This window comes from Saccostrea echinata, unplaced genomic scaffold, assembly GCF_033153115.1.
Source record: "Saccostrea echinata isolate AGI-Se365-2 ecotype Australia unplaced genomic scaffold, CSIRO_AGI_Sech_v1 ptg000058l, whole genome shotgun sequence".
Classification (NCBI taxonomy): domain Eukaryota; kingdom Metazoa; phylum Mollusca; class Bivalvia; order Ostreida; family Ostreidae; genus Saccostrea; species Saccostrea echinata.
Window position 1 is genome coordinate 2,238,913 of NW_026889807.1, and position 16,574 is coordinate 2,255,486.

Here is a 16,574-nt window from a genome sequence, read left to right on the forward strand (position 1 = left end):
TTAAACTATCCCAAAGACTTAACATTTAGTCCTAATCATCTTGTTAAAGCATTTATTCTTCTTTGAAAAAAAAATACTTCTGAACTTCTCAATTTATTTTAACAGAAAATTTAATTTGTTTCTTCTGTATTATGTCGTCACAGCGAGCTTGACTAATTTTCATTTTTAATTTTAAACAAAATTAATTACATGGATTTTTTAAAAAATATTTTACAGTTGGGCATTGTCAACTTGGACAAAGTATACGTCGAATATCACAGAAATGTCGAACAGAGTTGTCCTGACAATAACATGCTTGAATCTCGAACCTTCGAGTATCTCGGGGTTATTTTTACAGTCCTGCTTGACTATGATTCTTTTTTAAATTGATTAAATAAATAAAATTTAATTTAAACGTAATTATGAACTGTTTAATATAAGGTTATTGCAGTGAAAATCAACTTTTTGTGAGCTGAGTTCTCGTCACCACGAGACTGTGTTAAGTCGTGGGCTAAACTCACGGTCGCCTGCGTGGCGCAGTATTTAGAGCGTTTGCTCTAGAGTCGCGGAATAAGGAGTTGATTCATACGTCGCAGGTTTAAATCCCACTGCGGAACGTGGAGACCGATCCTTCGGATGAGACCGTATAAACCGAGGTGCTGGTACGAAAAAGATCCCTCACTGCTTAAAGGTCATAAGTGTCGAGTGCAGGTCTAAATCTGCAGCCCTCTACCGGCAAGTGGTGGCGTCTCAATATAAATAAAAAGAAGGGACAGTAAACAAACAAACAAACATCATCACGTGACAAGTAACCGGTTACCGTCATCATTCAAAAGTGTGAAAGCTTAATCAAATGATTTATCAATGGTAATGGTTACTGAGCATTAGCACAAATGTTAGTTACATTGCATTGGTCGTTGTACTTATACGTTGTTCAAAGGGAGATCAGTTCAGTACTACCAGAGTTATCTTAATATTCTAGAGTCTGGTGGGAGGATAATATGTTTAATTTATTTACAGTACGAAATCATGTGATTCTTTTAGTCAATAAAGGGACAAACACTTAAAGGTACATGTAAACATGCACTGCACTGACTTAACGCTGTGCATCAAGCGTCAAATGTCATTAATAAAATACGTCTTAGTCATTGAAAGTTTTATTTATTGCTAATTTTGTAAACTAATAAATCATTAATTTTTTTCCAAACTTATATTAGTTCCCATTCCTCTTTTGAAACTTATAGAATGATGAAAATAGATTGATATATCTTAATATATATACAGTGTGTGTACAATAATAATGTAAACATGATTTTCATAGAAGAAACAGTGCTTATTCTCTCTCTCTCTCTCTCTCTCTCTCTCTCTCTCTCTCTCTCGTCGACCGCGAGGCGCAGTGGTTATGACATTTGCTCGAGTCGCGGAGTAAGGAGATGATCCTAACGTCGAGGGTTCGAATCCAACTGCGGAAAATTGAGAAAAGATCGTATAAACCGAGGTACTGGCAAGAAAAACATCCCTCACTGCTCAAAGGCCGTAAGTGCCGAGAAGAAGTCTTAATTTGCAACCCTCCACCGGTAAGTGGTAATGTTTCATTCGTTAAACAAACAAAATCTCTCTTTCTCTCTCTCTCTCTCTCTCTCTCTCTCTCTCCATGTTCATATCATTATATGGATTTACTTATACTACCAACACCGTGACATACAAAGATAAGAGGCATGTGACCTTTCAATCTCAGACTTCTTGGGTTTCACAAATTCATTCAGTAAAGTTGACGCTTATCTCTTACTGTCTCTTTCCTCTGTTTATGCGTGTGTCACAAAAAATGAAGGGAGGAAATTCGGATTACACCATTGAAAAAAATCAGAAACGCTGGTCATCCTTGCTTTTATTGTTCATTCTCGTTGTTTTGTGTATTTTCTTAATCGTCATTGGCGTGTTTTTATTTCTTCAATATAAGGAAATAGAGGACTTGAAATTCAGAGTTGCTTTTCTTGAAAAAGACAGGGTGATTTCAAGGGTTAAGATTTTTGATGTCAAGGTAAGCCATAACATTTTGATTTGATTTTTTTTTCTTTAATTCATAAAAAAAATATGCATCGGGAATTCAGGTCCTTTTTTAACTTAAAAAATCCCGATTTACTTGTATTTGTTTAAGCTTATTAACGATAAGAGGGTCAATTTAATATTGGACTGTCAATAATTCTATACTAAACATAAAAACTAAAAGTCGGCCTCAATCCATAACGGACGACCTTTGTTATGGTGGTAAAATAAAGCCCGGTTTAATACAAGCACAACACAACACCCCACAACACCCCCCACCCCATTATAAAAAAAAAAAGCCGGTCGAAGCAGTGAAACAAAGGATAATTTTTTTTACAAAAATACTTCGCATATAATGACCCCCTAAAGTAGCATTAAATAGATATCTGTCCCTCTGACGCTCCTATTTCCTTTCAAGACTCCAAAATATTTCCACTTCTTCAGTTTATCGTATTTATGCTTTAAATTTATGCACATTTTTTAATAAAAACAAATTAAGTTAATATTCTCGTTTCAATTCACAGACTGACAAAGTGACACGAGACAAGCGGCAGTTAACTACAGCCCAATACAGTAGCCTTTTACAAGAAATCACACAGAAGCAGGTAAAAGCAGGAATTTTGACATTGTCAGATTTACTGGAGTATGAATCCTTAAATTATTTTGAATGGCGTATTTACTGGGGAAGACCTCCTTAAACGTTAAAAAATTTCTGAAAAAAAATGTTATCTGTTTATAATACGTAAGTTGAATTGCGTTTTAGTTTATTGGATTTTAGCAAACTTATACTAAAGAGGGTTTTTATATGTAAAATTAAAGGATTGCATTTTTCGACTCCTCTTAAATGGACTTCCTGAATGATGCAGAAACACGGAATTTATAAACCAATTTACAGAAGCAAGAACTTCATATACATCGAAATACGTGTATTGTAAAAACTTTACCATCGTATCTATAGAATTCTAATGGCACAAGTAGCATCAAAATACTTTATGAAGTAAAAAGAATTATTTGTATGCGATAAGATTGATTTCTATTTTTTTTAGCTGGATGCCTTAATGTCGAGGTGCGGAAATGCCTCAAAGATCTGCCTACCAGGTACGTACACTCATCGGCATCTTAACAAACACGTCAGCACAACATTACCATTGTGTACATATCTGTATACATATATGCAGTACTTAGGTCATAAGTGCACCGATCTCATGGTTCTTATCTGATTTATGTAGGCCCAAAAGGTGACGCCGGTCTTAAAGGTGACATAGGTAAATATTTACAACAACATATTGTCAAGGTATTTTTAAGGCCAATTCAAGTATTTAAATAGATATCTAACAAACCGTACACACAATATTTATATAAGATGTGTCAACATTCAGAAGATTTAAAGAGAATCTGTATAAATTATTTACAGATTTTTATTGTAGATTTTATTGTGTTTAACAGAAGTATTTAAAGCAAAATTCGGTGAACATATGTTCAATCCAGGAATCAAATTTACCATTTGATGTTTAGGCTTAAAAGGAGATCCGGGTCTAAATGGACCTCCGGGACCAAAGGGTGATTCCGGAAGTGTTGGAACTTCCGGTCCCATTGGACCTCCGGGTCCTAAGGGTGAACCAGGTGTAATGGGTCCACGGGGAAATTCTGGTCTGCCAGGGGAAAAGGGTAAATAATTACTTAGAAATGTTTTGAAACCACATTTAAAGGTACAAGAGCGCATGATCACGTACTGAACTTGATGTATGCTTTATACAGGCGAAAAGGGAGACATGGGTCTTCAGGGACCTCCTGGCGTTAAAGGTGAAGCTCCTTCCCAGAAGTCCTTAGATATGTGTTGCAACAGATTAGGTACGTTTTGCTTTTTCTGTTTCATCAAAATACTATTATGCATATCACAACTCGATTAAGAAGCCACTACACACTGAAGAGGTCCAATTTCATGGTACTTCTATGCAGTTAGAGTAATTTGCCCCTAAAAGTAAATAAACTGAAATGTACAATGTAAGAAACAATTAATAATCAATTCTAAAATAATTTTAAATATTATATTAAACCAAGATGAAGTTATAGAATAATTTATTTTCATAACTATGCAATATGTTTTTCTCATGCTTCTACATGTATGTAAGCAACAATGTTTTTTGTTCATCAATACTTTGTTGTTGTTGAAGATTTTTCCTCAGAAAGAATGATTGGGACCCAGTGTAGAAAATGAAATAGATCAACTTTATTTTCACCTTAATTAATACGACATGATTCTAGTAGTGTAGGAGTATATAAAGGATCAGGCTTCTTAAGTGAATAAAACAGGCAGTCCTACAAAATTAACTTTAAAAATTTTATTCCAGCTGCCCCTTCTATTGTTGGGCCAGCTAATGACATTATGACGGTGGAACATGGAAGTGATGTCACACTTCCGTGTAAGACTTCCGGTGCGCCGAGAGCGGATACAGATTGGAATCCTGGGGTGGATCCAACACAGCATGGCCGTTATGTACAGTCTACGGAAGGCTTGGAAATCTCTAATGCGCAGTATCTTGACAGCAGAATGTTTACCTGTAAAGCTAGCAACATATTCGGAAGCTTCGAGAAACATATATACCTTGTCGTTATAGGTAAGTCAATCTTTTTCCGGTAAATCGTCGTAAAAGGTAAGTCACCTTTTCCGGTTCCTGGTAGTAAAGGAAAAGTCAATCGTCTGTGGAGGTACCATTGGGTCAATATCATTATTACCCCATATTACGTGAAAATGTTTCATTGTATCTCTTGAAAAATATTGTCCTTGACCATATCAATCATGAATATTATGCACATGGAGACTAAAATGTAGAAATTTTGTGGAATAATTTACTGTAAATAATAATGACTATATCTGCAATGAGGTATCACTTGTATGCGCTGATGCTTCTAAGAACATAATTATTTTATTTGATTTAAGATCCTATTCAGGTAACCTTGACACCGAAGACCCTTGACGTCACAGCTTCGGCAACCCCGTCTTTAGATTTCCTCTGCACATTCAAGGGAATTCCGCCTCCCCGTGTCCAGTGGTTCCACCTTGGCCCGGATGGAACAAGGCAGAACGTGACGTCACAAGCGCAAACAGGAGGTGGGCGGAGCACTTTGCATATCAGTAACCCGGATGCTATGAGTACTGGGCAATACACGTGCAATGTGTTGAATGCTTACCAGTCACAGAGTCAAATAGCCAACGTCACTGTTCATTGCAAGTAAATTCTTCTACATGTATATTCTTTACCTAATACCACATGTTCTCGATCTGCAATGCTCTGTTGTTTCTTTAAGGTTCCTTATCCCTAATCATTAATCATATAAAGTTTTGCTTTAATGTTTTTGATTTTCCGAAATAAATAATCTAAATCATAATCGAAGGCACACAATTCAGCATATATCTTGCACATTTTGACAGAAATGGCCGAACTTTTTATTTGACAGTATTTTAAGGGAACAGGAGTATTAATCCCAGTAATTTAATTTATCTCTCTCACCAGAGGGTCAAAGAACCCTTAAGCGTTGTAATTTTAACAATCTTATAAAATTATAAATATATAAACTCATGTAGATACAGGTTATAGAAAAATTTACTAAGTATTTGGAGTTTGTCTTCTTTACTTTATTGTAAAATTCAGCAAATTCAAATTGGGCAAAATTGAGCTAATTTCGAATTTTGAATTACACGACATTTTTCCGTGTTATAGCTAAACCTGTGATAATGAAAGGGCCTGGCACAGAGACAGCTACTATTGGAGAGACTGTGATTCTCCGGTGTGATGCAGCCGGAAATCCACAATCCTCTGTCACTTGGACTTTCCCGAAGGTTAGAAAATGTTTCTTTTTCAACTTTAGCTTAATTTTAAGCCATAAATGTTGATACAGTGAAATCTCCTTATCGCAAACTCGATGGGTCTTGCGAAAAAACTTCGAGTCGAGATATTGAGATTAAATACATTTCGTGAAAACAAACTGCTTTAGTTTCTCTCTTCGAGATATCTACACTCTAGCCATTGCACATTAAAGAGTTCCTACTCATTGACATTTATTTGCAGTTCCAATAATCTGGCTCATATGTAAGATTGAATGAAAATCTTTAGTTTTTAAAGGAAAAATATCTTCTTTGCATATATTTCTCCAATAAAAGTAAGCAGCAGTGATTTCTGTTCACTAATACGTTTTTGTCTTTCAACATTTTTTCTTGGGAAATATGATAAGTATCAATTGTTGAAAATAAACTATCTGAATAATATTAGTAATGGCAAACTGTAGTTTTCTCAACGTCCAATTAACACTTTTAGTCTGTATTCAGAGCTGCCTTAAGTATCGAACATAAAATTTTTGTCATAGACAGGTACAGCTGTACCGAAAGATGTGAGGATAAACCCAGACGGCTCCATCACTATCGTCCACGTAGATCAATTCAGTGAAGGAGATTATATGTGCAACGCCTCCAATTCATTTGGATCCGCCACTGCCTCTGGGCATCTTAACGTTATAGGTAGAGAAAATCTGCTTTAGATTTTTTTTTTTACTTTTTTATATGACAACAAAAATTCAGTTTTTTAATCCTTGTGTTTTGGCTTTCTCTCTTAACTAAGCACAAAAAAATTATCGCACATGACAATAAAACTGTGGGGAAAGATTGTAATTGACATTATATATTTCTAGAAATTCCGAGAAATATTTCTTGATGTGCGACAACTGATAGTGTTTGACGTTTTGAAAAAAAAATAATGTGAATCAACAATATTCATACTCATACTGTAATTAAATCATTTTCAGCGATAGAATAAGTAGTACTTAACATTTTTCTAAGTACAATATTTAAATTTACCTGAATACCTTAAATTTTGAATCATAAATGCGTTGTGTTCAAAAATTATCGTTGTTTTAACTAGTTCCGCTGGTAGTCCAAACACAGACAGAAGAACTTCCGGTGACTTCGGAAACCTTCATAGAACTCCAGTGTTCCGGAAGTGGTAATCCCACACCTACTTTAACATGGCAGAAGGTTGGGTCATCGCCTTTGAACTCTGACCCCAGCAAATATATTATGCTTCCAAATGGTAACATGATAATTACTGGATTTAACCCGGAAGTGGATTCTGGATTTTACGTCTGTAACGGAACGAGTACAAGGAACCGCTGGAGATTACACATTGGGTGAATAGCATGACTGACAGAAAAAGAATGCAAGGAGAAAGCAAAGGAGGAGATGAAGAGAAAAAGAGGATGGTTGAAGAAATTGGGGCGTGAAAAGAAAAGAAGTGGTTAGAAGGAGAGCAAGGAAGATGGGATAAAGGGGTTAGCGAGAGAGCTAGGAAGAGGGTGAAAAAATTGAGATGGTGGGAGAGGGAGGAGGAGGACAATTGTGGGAGGAGGAAGAGTGTGAGAAGAAAGGGGTTAGTATGGATAGGAAGGAGGGTGATTAGAGGTGGAAGAGGAAAGAGATTAAAAAAAAGATTATTTGAAAAAAAAGAAAGTGGGTGAATTGACGAGGTAGGGGTGAAAAGATGGGTTTCTTGGAGGATTTTAACACGAGGTTGAATAGTGAATAAGAAAGGTTAGAAGAGGGGAGAAAAGAGGCTGAAAAGAGAGAAAAGGGGAGACAACCTAGCTTCTGTTCTGTCCATCACTTGGATGTACAAAGTATTAGATCTCCTTTACAACTTGAAACGTTAATATCTAGACTATATTCGCTTTCAATTTAGTTTTTTTTTTCATTATAGGGGCTTAGCCCTTTTAGGGTGAACTTAATTCTCAAGATCAGCAATGTATTAAGTTTTACTTTAAAAGATACAAATAATTTGCCTTCAAAATCATTTTTTAAAAACAATTTTTAAGCGTTAAAGCAGGTTAATCTACATTTCAGAGTTTGACTTTTTTTCTGTACAAATGACTATAACACTACATGTGATTCCGAGCTGATCAGATTGACCTACATTTTAGAGTTTGGCCTCATTTTTTTCTGTATAGTCTAGATATAACTCTTGATAACAAAACGGCTTATAAGACGTGTTTTTGTTTAAGAAATCTTTAAGTCTTATATTTTTAGTATACAAAAACATTGGACCTCTGCAGTGTAATTCTACATTCAAGGCATGTTCCACCAAGATCGGTGTCTCTTGTGGGTAAGTGAATAAGTGACATTAAAAGATTTCAAATGTATAGCCCAATGGCTTCTTTTGCTACTTATAAACATTTTTCAATAGATTCGATCATGTCTATTTTCATTTAATTGTATTTTTTTTTTTATTAAGAAACATATTTTCGCGCTATTTAGATTGGCTGCTTTCGATTTCACTACTATATGTATATATGTATATTGATATTTAATGTTTCTAACATGATTTTTGTCATACCCCCCAAAACTGAAAATATCACCTGTATGCATTGTTCGTGTGTCGCCTTGAGTTTATTCACTTTTTTGTGAAACGGGAAAAAGTATCTTTGAAAGGCTAGTTTATATTGATTGGGCAACGTGTCTTAAATAAGAAGTCAATTAACCTCAAAAATTTTCAAATGAGCCATTTGGAAGACAACCCTTTTAAACACAAAAACAAAGAACTTTATTCTGTGAAATATGATAATATTCAATATATGGAAATTACAGAACTTGATGCATATTGGAGTCATTGTGTCAGGCGATGTATTCAGAAAGATATTGTTTTAGACTATTTACTATAAAATAATGTTGATTACGAATTATTTTTAGTATTAAGATATGAAAATCAAATCAGAAGGAATTTTTTTTACCTTCAGGGGTCAATGTCCCGGAAACTGTGACGTCATGAATTCGGGGATCGTATACGGTTTTAAATCTTACACACCGGTAAAGAGTTAATTTTTCTTAAATTATAGATTTATAACTTTTATGAATTTGCTTAGGTTTGGAAATCGTGCTCAGATACATTAGCTTTATTCTTAGTCGGAGAAACATTTTCGATGATGGTACGAAGCATTTTTTTTTGTTCTGAAAATTTTAAATGCAATTTAAATTTTTAAAGGTAAAAACTAATCAATAGTAAGAAATTATGAACATTTTTGACAAAATGATATGTATATCATACTTTTTTCTGTAGACGTCCCCAATCTGTTTATCTGGGAAACACTTAGGCGTGGTGGGTCGACCCGGGGACACAGTCATATGGTCTGTGGAGGCAGGAGGGGATACGTTTGAAGGGAGACAAAACAACGGCATCACAAGTCAATTGTACGTCTCTCTCTCTCTCTCTCTCTCTCTCTCTCTCTCTCCTGACAACAAATGTTCATTTTAGTATGTTTGTATAACAGTTACAGTGTACTCATTTGACTATATTTACAACAGTTGTTAATTTTACTATGTTAACAGCAGCTGTTCATCTTGCTTTGTTTAAAGCAATGAATTGTTTATTTTACTGTGTTTGCAGGAGTGTTCATCTAACTATGTTTACTGCACTTGTTCATTTGACTATGTTTACTGCACTTGTTCATTTGACTATGTTTACAGTACTTGTTCGTTTGGCTATGTTTACAGTACTTGTTCATTTGACTATGTTTACAGCACTTGTTCTTTTGACTATGTTAACAATAGATGTTCCTTATTATGGCTATCTTTGCGACAATTGTTCATTAGACTACATGTATGTCTGTACAAAAGCTGTTCAGACTATGTCTGTACAAAAGCTGTTCATTTGACTATATTTGTACAAAAGTTGTTCATCTTATTACTATGTTAACAGCATTTTTTTCTTTTGACTAAAGTGTATGTTTACAGCATTCGTTGTTTTTTTAAAGCTCTGGGCCACTTGCTGAGAAAATGACAGTCTACACTAAACAGCCTCAACTGGGTGGACACACCACAATAGCGCCCATAGCTCCATTGGGTGGATAGCGCCCATAGCTCCTCTTGGCGGGAAGATAGCCGTCCAGATCAATATTTACATAATATGTACCTGTAATAAATTATGTTTTTGGCTTTTGTTCCATTATGTTATTGATCCCTTTCCTCAGATTCTCTCGCTACTACCGGGTTTTTGATAACCTCCTCTTTTCTGTTAAAATATCATCTTTCGTCGCAAACCATGGCCCTAATGTACAATCTTCTCCCATTCTGGCCGTGGTTGAAGGAGAAGAGAGTATTTCGTAGATTATTAAAGTTTTAACCAATGCGAGTAATGCATTGTCAGTAAATGAACTTTGACGCGACCTTTCAATACCGCAGTTTCACAGTCTATCGTAACATTTCTTGTGTTGCTGATTTCAATTGCGATGGAAACAATTATTTTCATTATTTTAACTTGACATCACACCTTAAAGGCGTAATTATTATCTATACTTATAAATTAATAAATTTTGCAAATAAACTCAGAAACGGGTGAACCAGAGTTCTTACTTACTTCTCTAACAATACACTGTATACAAGATGATGTCCGTAAACTATATTTAGATTTCACTTGCATTGTAAGTATCGTACATTGAATTAAAAGTCTACTTTTATTTTCTATAAACAGCCATGAAATAGCAAAAACGTGAGTACGGTGGCGTTTCCGGTTGGCGGATCTAAGTTACTGGCAATTTTTAATGAAACTGACAACAAGCAATCGTTTATTTATTTCATTAAACGTCATTACTGAATTATTCAATCAAAACTTGATTTAAATGATAAAGAAGAAATAAGTTGTGTTAACCGATTAAAAAGGAAAATGTGCTAATTATTTTCGTCATTCACCGATCGTAATATTGACAGAAACTTCCAGAACATCATATAGCATCGAGCCCGATGTTGAAAAGAAAAACGAGGCGATTATAGCTGCTTTAACATTAAAAAAAAGAAGCTTTTGAATGAATGGTCATTGAAATAGTGGTAAATCATTGATAACACTGTAAGTTGTGAATATATTTATATATCGAAAGGCTATTACATATATGTAGTAGGTTTTCCTAATAAATTTATCGGTAAAATTTGCATATATTCCTCACCTCACTGAGGGCATCATGGCAACGAACCCGAAGTACAATTTGTACTTCGTAATAAACTTGCTTACATGAAAAAAGAATATTAATGAATAAGGCATTATTCAAATACAATTATGCTGTAAAATTTTGCTTTAATCAATACATTTCAGTTTTTTTTAAATACAGTCTTTTGTATCAAATACTCGGCCTATTCCAGTGGCGGATCCAGGAATCTTGAAAAGGGGGGGGGGGCAACCAGTTTGGGGTTGGGGTAGGGGCCCGCGGACACACCAAAAAAAATTGATTTATTAAATTTTATGCATATTTTGGACACAAAACGGGAGGGGGGCTGCCCCCCTCTAAATCCGCCAGTGTATTCATAGGGCGTTATATAAAAGCTAATTTTTACACAGGTTCTTGGGTCTTGGATTATAAATATGTATGTACCTTATTGATATGTAAAAAAAGAGGTAAGGTACAGTTTTTACACATCATATTTATAAACCAAGACCCAAGTACCTGTGAATTTTTACCAAAAAAAAAAATCTATTTCTCAGTAAAATGTGCATATTCACTGCTTTTATTCTTGACGGAAATAAAATAAGAGCATCTGAAGTACAATATCCATAACATAGTATATACAATATCCATAACATAGTATATAACAGGTTTCTCAATAAGCGTCAATTAATGATACTGTTATTTAAGTTTTACAGGGGGGGGGGGGGGGGGTTGGAGACGTACTTCTACTTCATGCGGGATTTTGAACGAAGTATTTCTTATTTCTTCCTGCTATAAGCCTGAAGGCTGTCAGTAGAAATTACAATATAATATAATATTATTATTAGATTTTTTCTGTCGTCGGTAGTGGTATAAATTCAATTCCCCGCGCTTGCGCGGGATTTCATCTAGTTAATATGTAATTTTATGTGATCAAGCAGCCACGGGTAGAAGAAAGCTATAATATATGCAGACTCCAGACCTTGGCTTGGGACGATGGAAGCAGCAGGCATGCTTATGAAGCTATCTTAGGACTAAGACATCTTTTAAGATGAACTTACGACATATCTTGGTCTTAAGTGAGGCCAGCAAAGCTATCCTATCTTAGGAGATTTCCTAATCTTAGTCCTAACTTTAAGACGACGACGAGGGTGTCCTAAGACATATCTTATGTGATTTAAGAAGCGCTGCTGCCAGGAAAACAACAAGAAATTATTGAAAGCACATTGTTTGCGTAATTAATCCAATAATTTTTGTACAATATTAATTTCTTTTATGAGTTAAATCAATTTACTAAATATTATGCCGTGTCACTGTATATCATATGTAAGCATGTACCTAAATAAAGGGAAATAGATGAAGCAATAAATGAAAATCTATTCATTAATTAGTTGATGTAGTAATCATGTATTGTAGCAAGTTAAAACTTTCTAAAGTAGTTTTATTTAAACTCTTTTGAAATACATGTAAACATGTATTTTAACCAGTTATTACTCTCTCTCTCTCTCTCTCTCTCTCTCTCTCTCTCTCTCTCTCAATTCATTGACCTATTCAGTGAAAAATCTGGCATTTCCTTTGCTAGTTTTTTTTTTGTTTGTTTTTTTTAATCGTTTACGACAATAGAAAAATAATCACTTTGTCAGTAGTTATAGCTTTATTAAAATGTGTGAAACTTACTAATTTACATATCATATGCAGATCCATGCATTTCTTCAAAGGGGGGGGGGGGGGGCACCCACTCAAAAAAATTCCGACTCAGATATGTTTTGACAATGCAAGGGAAATACACCAACTTCTCCAAACCTGATAAACCTTTTCTTGTTTGTAGGGGGAGGGTGTGTGTCCTGGTGGGGGTTAAGTCGCTTGTCTTCACAGATACACAGAACATGTTCATTTATAAAACTTTCCTTGCCATTTTTACCAGAGGTCCATGTTGTGTAAGGGGGGGGGGGGTTAGTTTACTATATACTTTATACTTTTAATAACTCAAAAAAAAACGAAAAAAAAAACAAAAACAAAAAACAGGGGACCGAACACAATGACTCCCCAACCACCCACCCAACTCTTACATCTGCACAAGCATATGGCCATAGGAACAAAAATTAAAAAAGAAAGAAAGAAAGAACTGCTTGGAATGGAATTTACGACATCTTAACTTGAGATATGTCTAAGGAAATTTTCATAAGCATGCCTGCTAATGTATTATTCATTAATCTTAAAGCCATAGATTTACTAGTCCCCTACCGTTGAAACCGGAGGGGACTATAGGTTTCCTCTGAGTCTGTCCGTCCGTCCGTCTGTCTGTCTGTCCCTCTTGTCTGTCAGTCTGTCCCACTTGGTTTTCCGCACTTTTTTCTTAAACGCTTGTAGATATTGAGCAGATTTTTGGTATGTGAGTATATCTTGATGAGTTACAGATCAAGTTTTCATTTCGTTCCGCTTCATTGATTTTTGACGGAATAACGACCTTTTCAATTTTAAGGGTTTTCCGCGATTTTTTTCTAAACGCTTGCAGATATTGAGCTGATTTTTGGTATGTGACTTAACCTTGAATACTTATAGATCAAGTTGGCATTTCGTTCCGCTTCAATGATTTTTAACAGAATTATGGCATTTCCAATTTTTAACGGGAACCAGATTACACTTGCCGGTAGGGGACTAGTATTGCTAATGCAATACTCTCAGAATGCTTGTTTTAAATGTCCGCTTCACAAAAAAGGGAAAAAAAAACATTTCTACTCTCTAGCTCACCTGAGCCGAAGGCACAAGTGAGCACTTCGAATCGAGGGCTGTCCAGCTTCCATCTTTCGTGTGTTGTCTGTAAACTTTTCACATTTTCGACTTCTTTTCAAGAACCACTAGGCCAATTTCAACCAAACTTGCCACAAAGCATCCTTTGATGAAGGAGTTTTAAGTTTCTTCAAATGAAAGGTTACGTCCTCTTTTAAAGGGTATATTTAAGAATTACTGAAAGTTTAGTCGCATCTTTTAAAAATCTTCTCAATAACCATTGTTCCAGAAAAGATGAAACTTACGTGAAAGCTTCATTACATACACTGTAGTATAAATTCAAGTTTGTGCAAATCATGACCCCTAGGCTAGGGCGAGGCCACAATTGGCGATTAAAGACTTACCTAGGAATAAATAGGTAGAGTCTATAAAAAGCTTCTCAAAAATAGCAAAACTATGATCACTCATATTTATATGGAAGGATTCTCAGGTCGTGTAAATTCAAGTTTGTTCAATTAATGACCCATTGGGTAGGATGGGCCACAATTGGTGATCAAATTTTACATAGGAATATACAGGATTTTTTTTCAAATCTTCTACTCAAGAACAACAAAGCCATGATTAGTCATACAATAGAAGCATCCTCAAATAGAGTAGATTCAGATTTGTTCAATTCATGACCCCCAGAAATATGGTGGGGCCACAATATGAGATCAAAGTTTTACATAGGAATATATAGGAGAAAAAAAATCTGCTGATCGAGAACAGCAGAGCAATTGTAGCTCAGGTGAGCTATGTGGCCAATGAACCTCTTTATTATTATGTTACCACCAGCGAAGGGGTGCGGATTGTACATTAAGTAAAACTGTTTAAATCTTAACATGTATAAAAAAATAAACAATTCTGGTGTGTACATTTAGATGATTTTTATAAAAGTGTACTTTAAATCTTAATAACTTCTCCTGCACTAACTCTAAAACAAACAGTAAAGAGCACCCGTCTAAAATACAATGCAATATGTTAATGTACCTGCTTGATGATGCATTTCCGCTTGCTATAGGTCTAGGTTTCCGAGAGAGTAAAGAAGTTATCAGCTTTAAGGGCAGATGATACAATCAAACCTTTATCAAAAATCTTGAAAATAACAACTTAAGACATGTTGGTATCCAAAGGAAGGCCTTGTCACAAAGAATACACATGTGAAGTTTGAAACCCCAAGCACCAACTGTTCAGAAGTTATGGCCAAGGTTAAAGACTCATAAAATTTTGCAAAAGTGGGTCAAACTCCAAGGTCAAGGTCAAAAGGTCAAATATGATGGTACCCAAAGAAAGGTCTTGTCACAGGAAATACACTTGGGAAATATGAAAGTCATAGCTCCAACCAATCAAAAGTTATGGGCAAGGTTAAAGTTGACAACAGACAGACAGACAAACAGACAGACAGGACAAAAACAATATACCCCCGGGATCTTTCGATCCAGGGGCATAAACAATTACCAATAGAAAAAAAAAACAGAATGTTGCATTATGAAAAAAAACTCAGTCTAATTTACATAATTTTTCCCTGAGTATGATTGGCAATATTAGCACATTTGAAGTTGATTGTGCAAAAAATATAGAACTGTACAAAAAAGTATTATAACACATTGTGTTAGAATCAAGTACCATGCGAGATTCGTGTAAGCGTATCTACAGTGGTAAATTTACTAGTAGCCTATATGAAAAAAATCCCTTCAAGCCATGCACGTCTTTCCTATATACAAATTGAGCGTTCTTGCTGTCTGAAGCGAAGTTTAAAAATATAAAAGTTTTTTTTAGAATAAAAGTAAAAAGAAATCTTCTTTTCATTTCACTGAAAATCCTCTTATAAGGATTTTATTTACATAATGCATATGTGCATCGTAATGCAGATTTACAAATTTTATCTCTATAATATTACATGGCTTCATGAGGGCGCTATGCGCGACAGAGGCAACGTTGTAACAATTTTTAAGCACACATTTTGCATGGCTCTCTTTTTTTATTGAATGGTTTTACTGCTTAATTAAATGATTGTAATTTTCCCAGAAGCATGGGTAAGGCCTGTTATAAGGTGAACATTTACTCAAATTACACTGATTGCCCAACGGTAAATCATTTAACGCTATCCAATTCAAAAGCGTTAATTGTAAATCTATGGTTAGTAGGGCAGAACTATGCAACAAGTAAAGGTTAAATGTAGGTTTTATTAACAGTACGCATTTGAATAAAGCACAAAACGAACATTCATATGCAATGAGAAAATATGACATACCGGGTATTGCGTATAACAACGAGGGAGTCATGATGCTAATGCATTTTGGCTAACATTCAACGCAACGGCACGATATCTGAACAGGACAAAAATTATAAAAATATAAAATTTAAGTAAATTGAATGCATACAAGGGAAAGGGATAGTGAATGTCAAACCCTATTTGCATACTTGGTCAAAAAAAGTATATTTTATAGACCTCTCAGCATGTGGATAATTTAGATACTTTTCATAATGGTACATCAAATAATATACGAACTGGGATTTCAAGCTGACATATCATCTTCCTTGCATGCTATTAAAAAGTATTGTTCTTCAAGCAAATAAAATTCTTCTTTACTAAATACGCAAACAACGCAATGATCTAATCGTGAACTGGTAAGCAGTATTTTCTGTTGTGTGAAGTTATCGCCCGTATAATTTTTAATTGCATTTATTTTTTGCATAAATAAACATTTCTGCTAAATCCATTTTAAAGTAAAAAGATCAAGAATAAACATTTTATGATTTATTTTAAAGTAACGATAACATTTTTCTTTTTGTTGTAGAATAGGTATTTTCCCCATTATTTT

General features: G+C 34.8%; 1 pseudogene; it reads left to right on the forward strand.

The window, feature by feature from the left end:
* Nucleotides 1-1,804: 1,804 nt before the first annotated feature.
* LOC133174447 (hemicentin-2-like) lies at nucleotides 1,805-10,000 on the forward strand (annotated as a pseudogene).
* The last annotated feature ends 6,574 nt before the right edge of the window (nucleotides 10,001-16,574 follow it).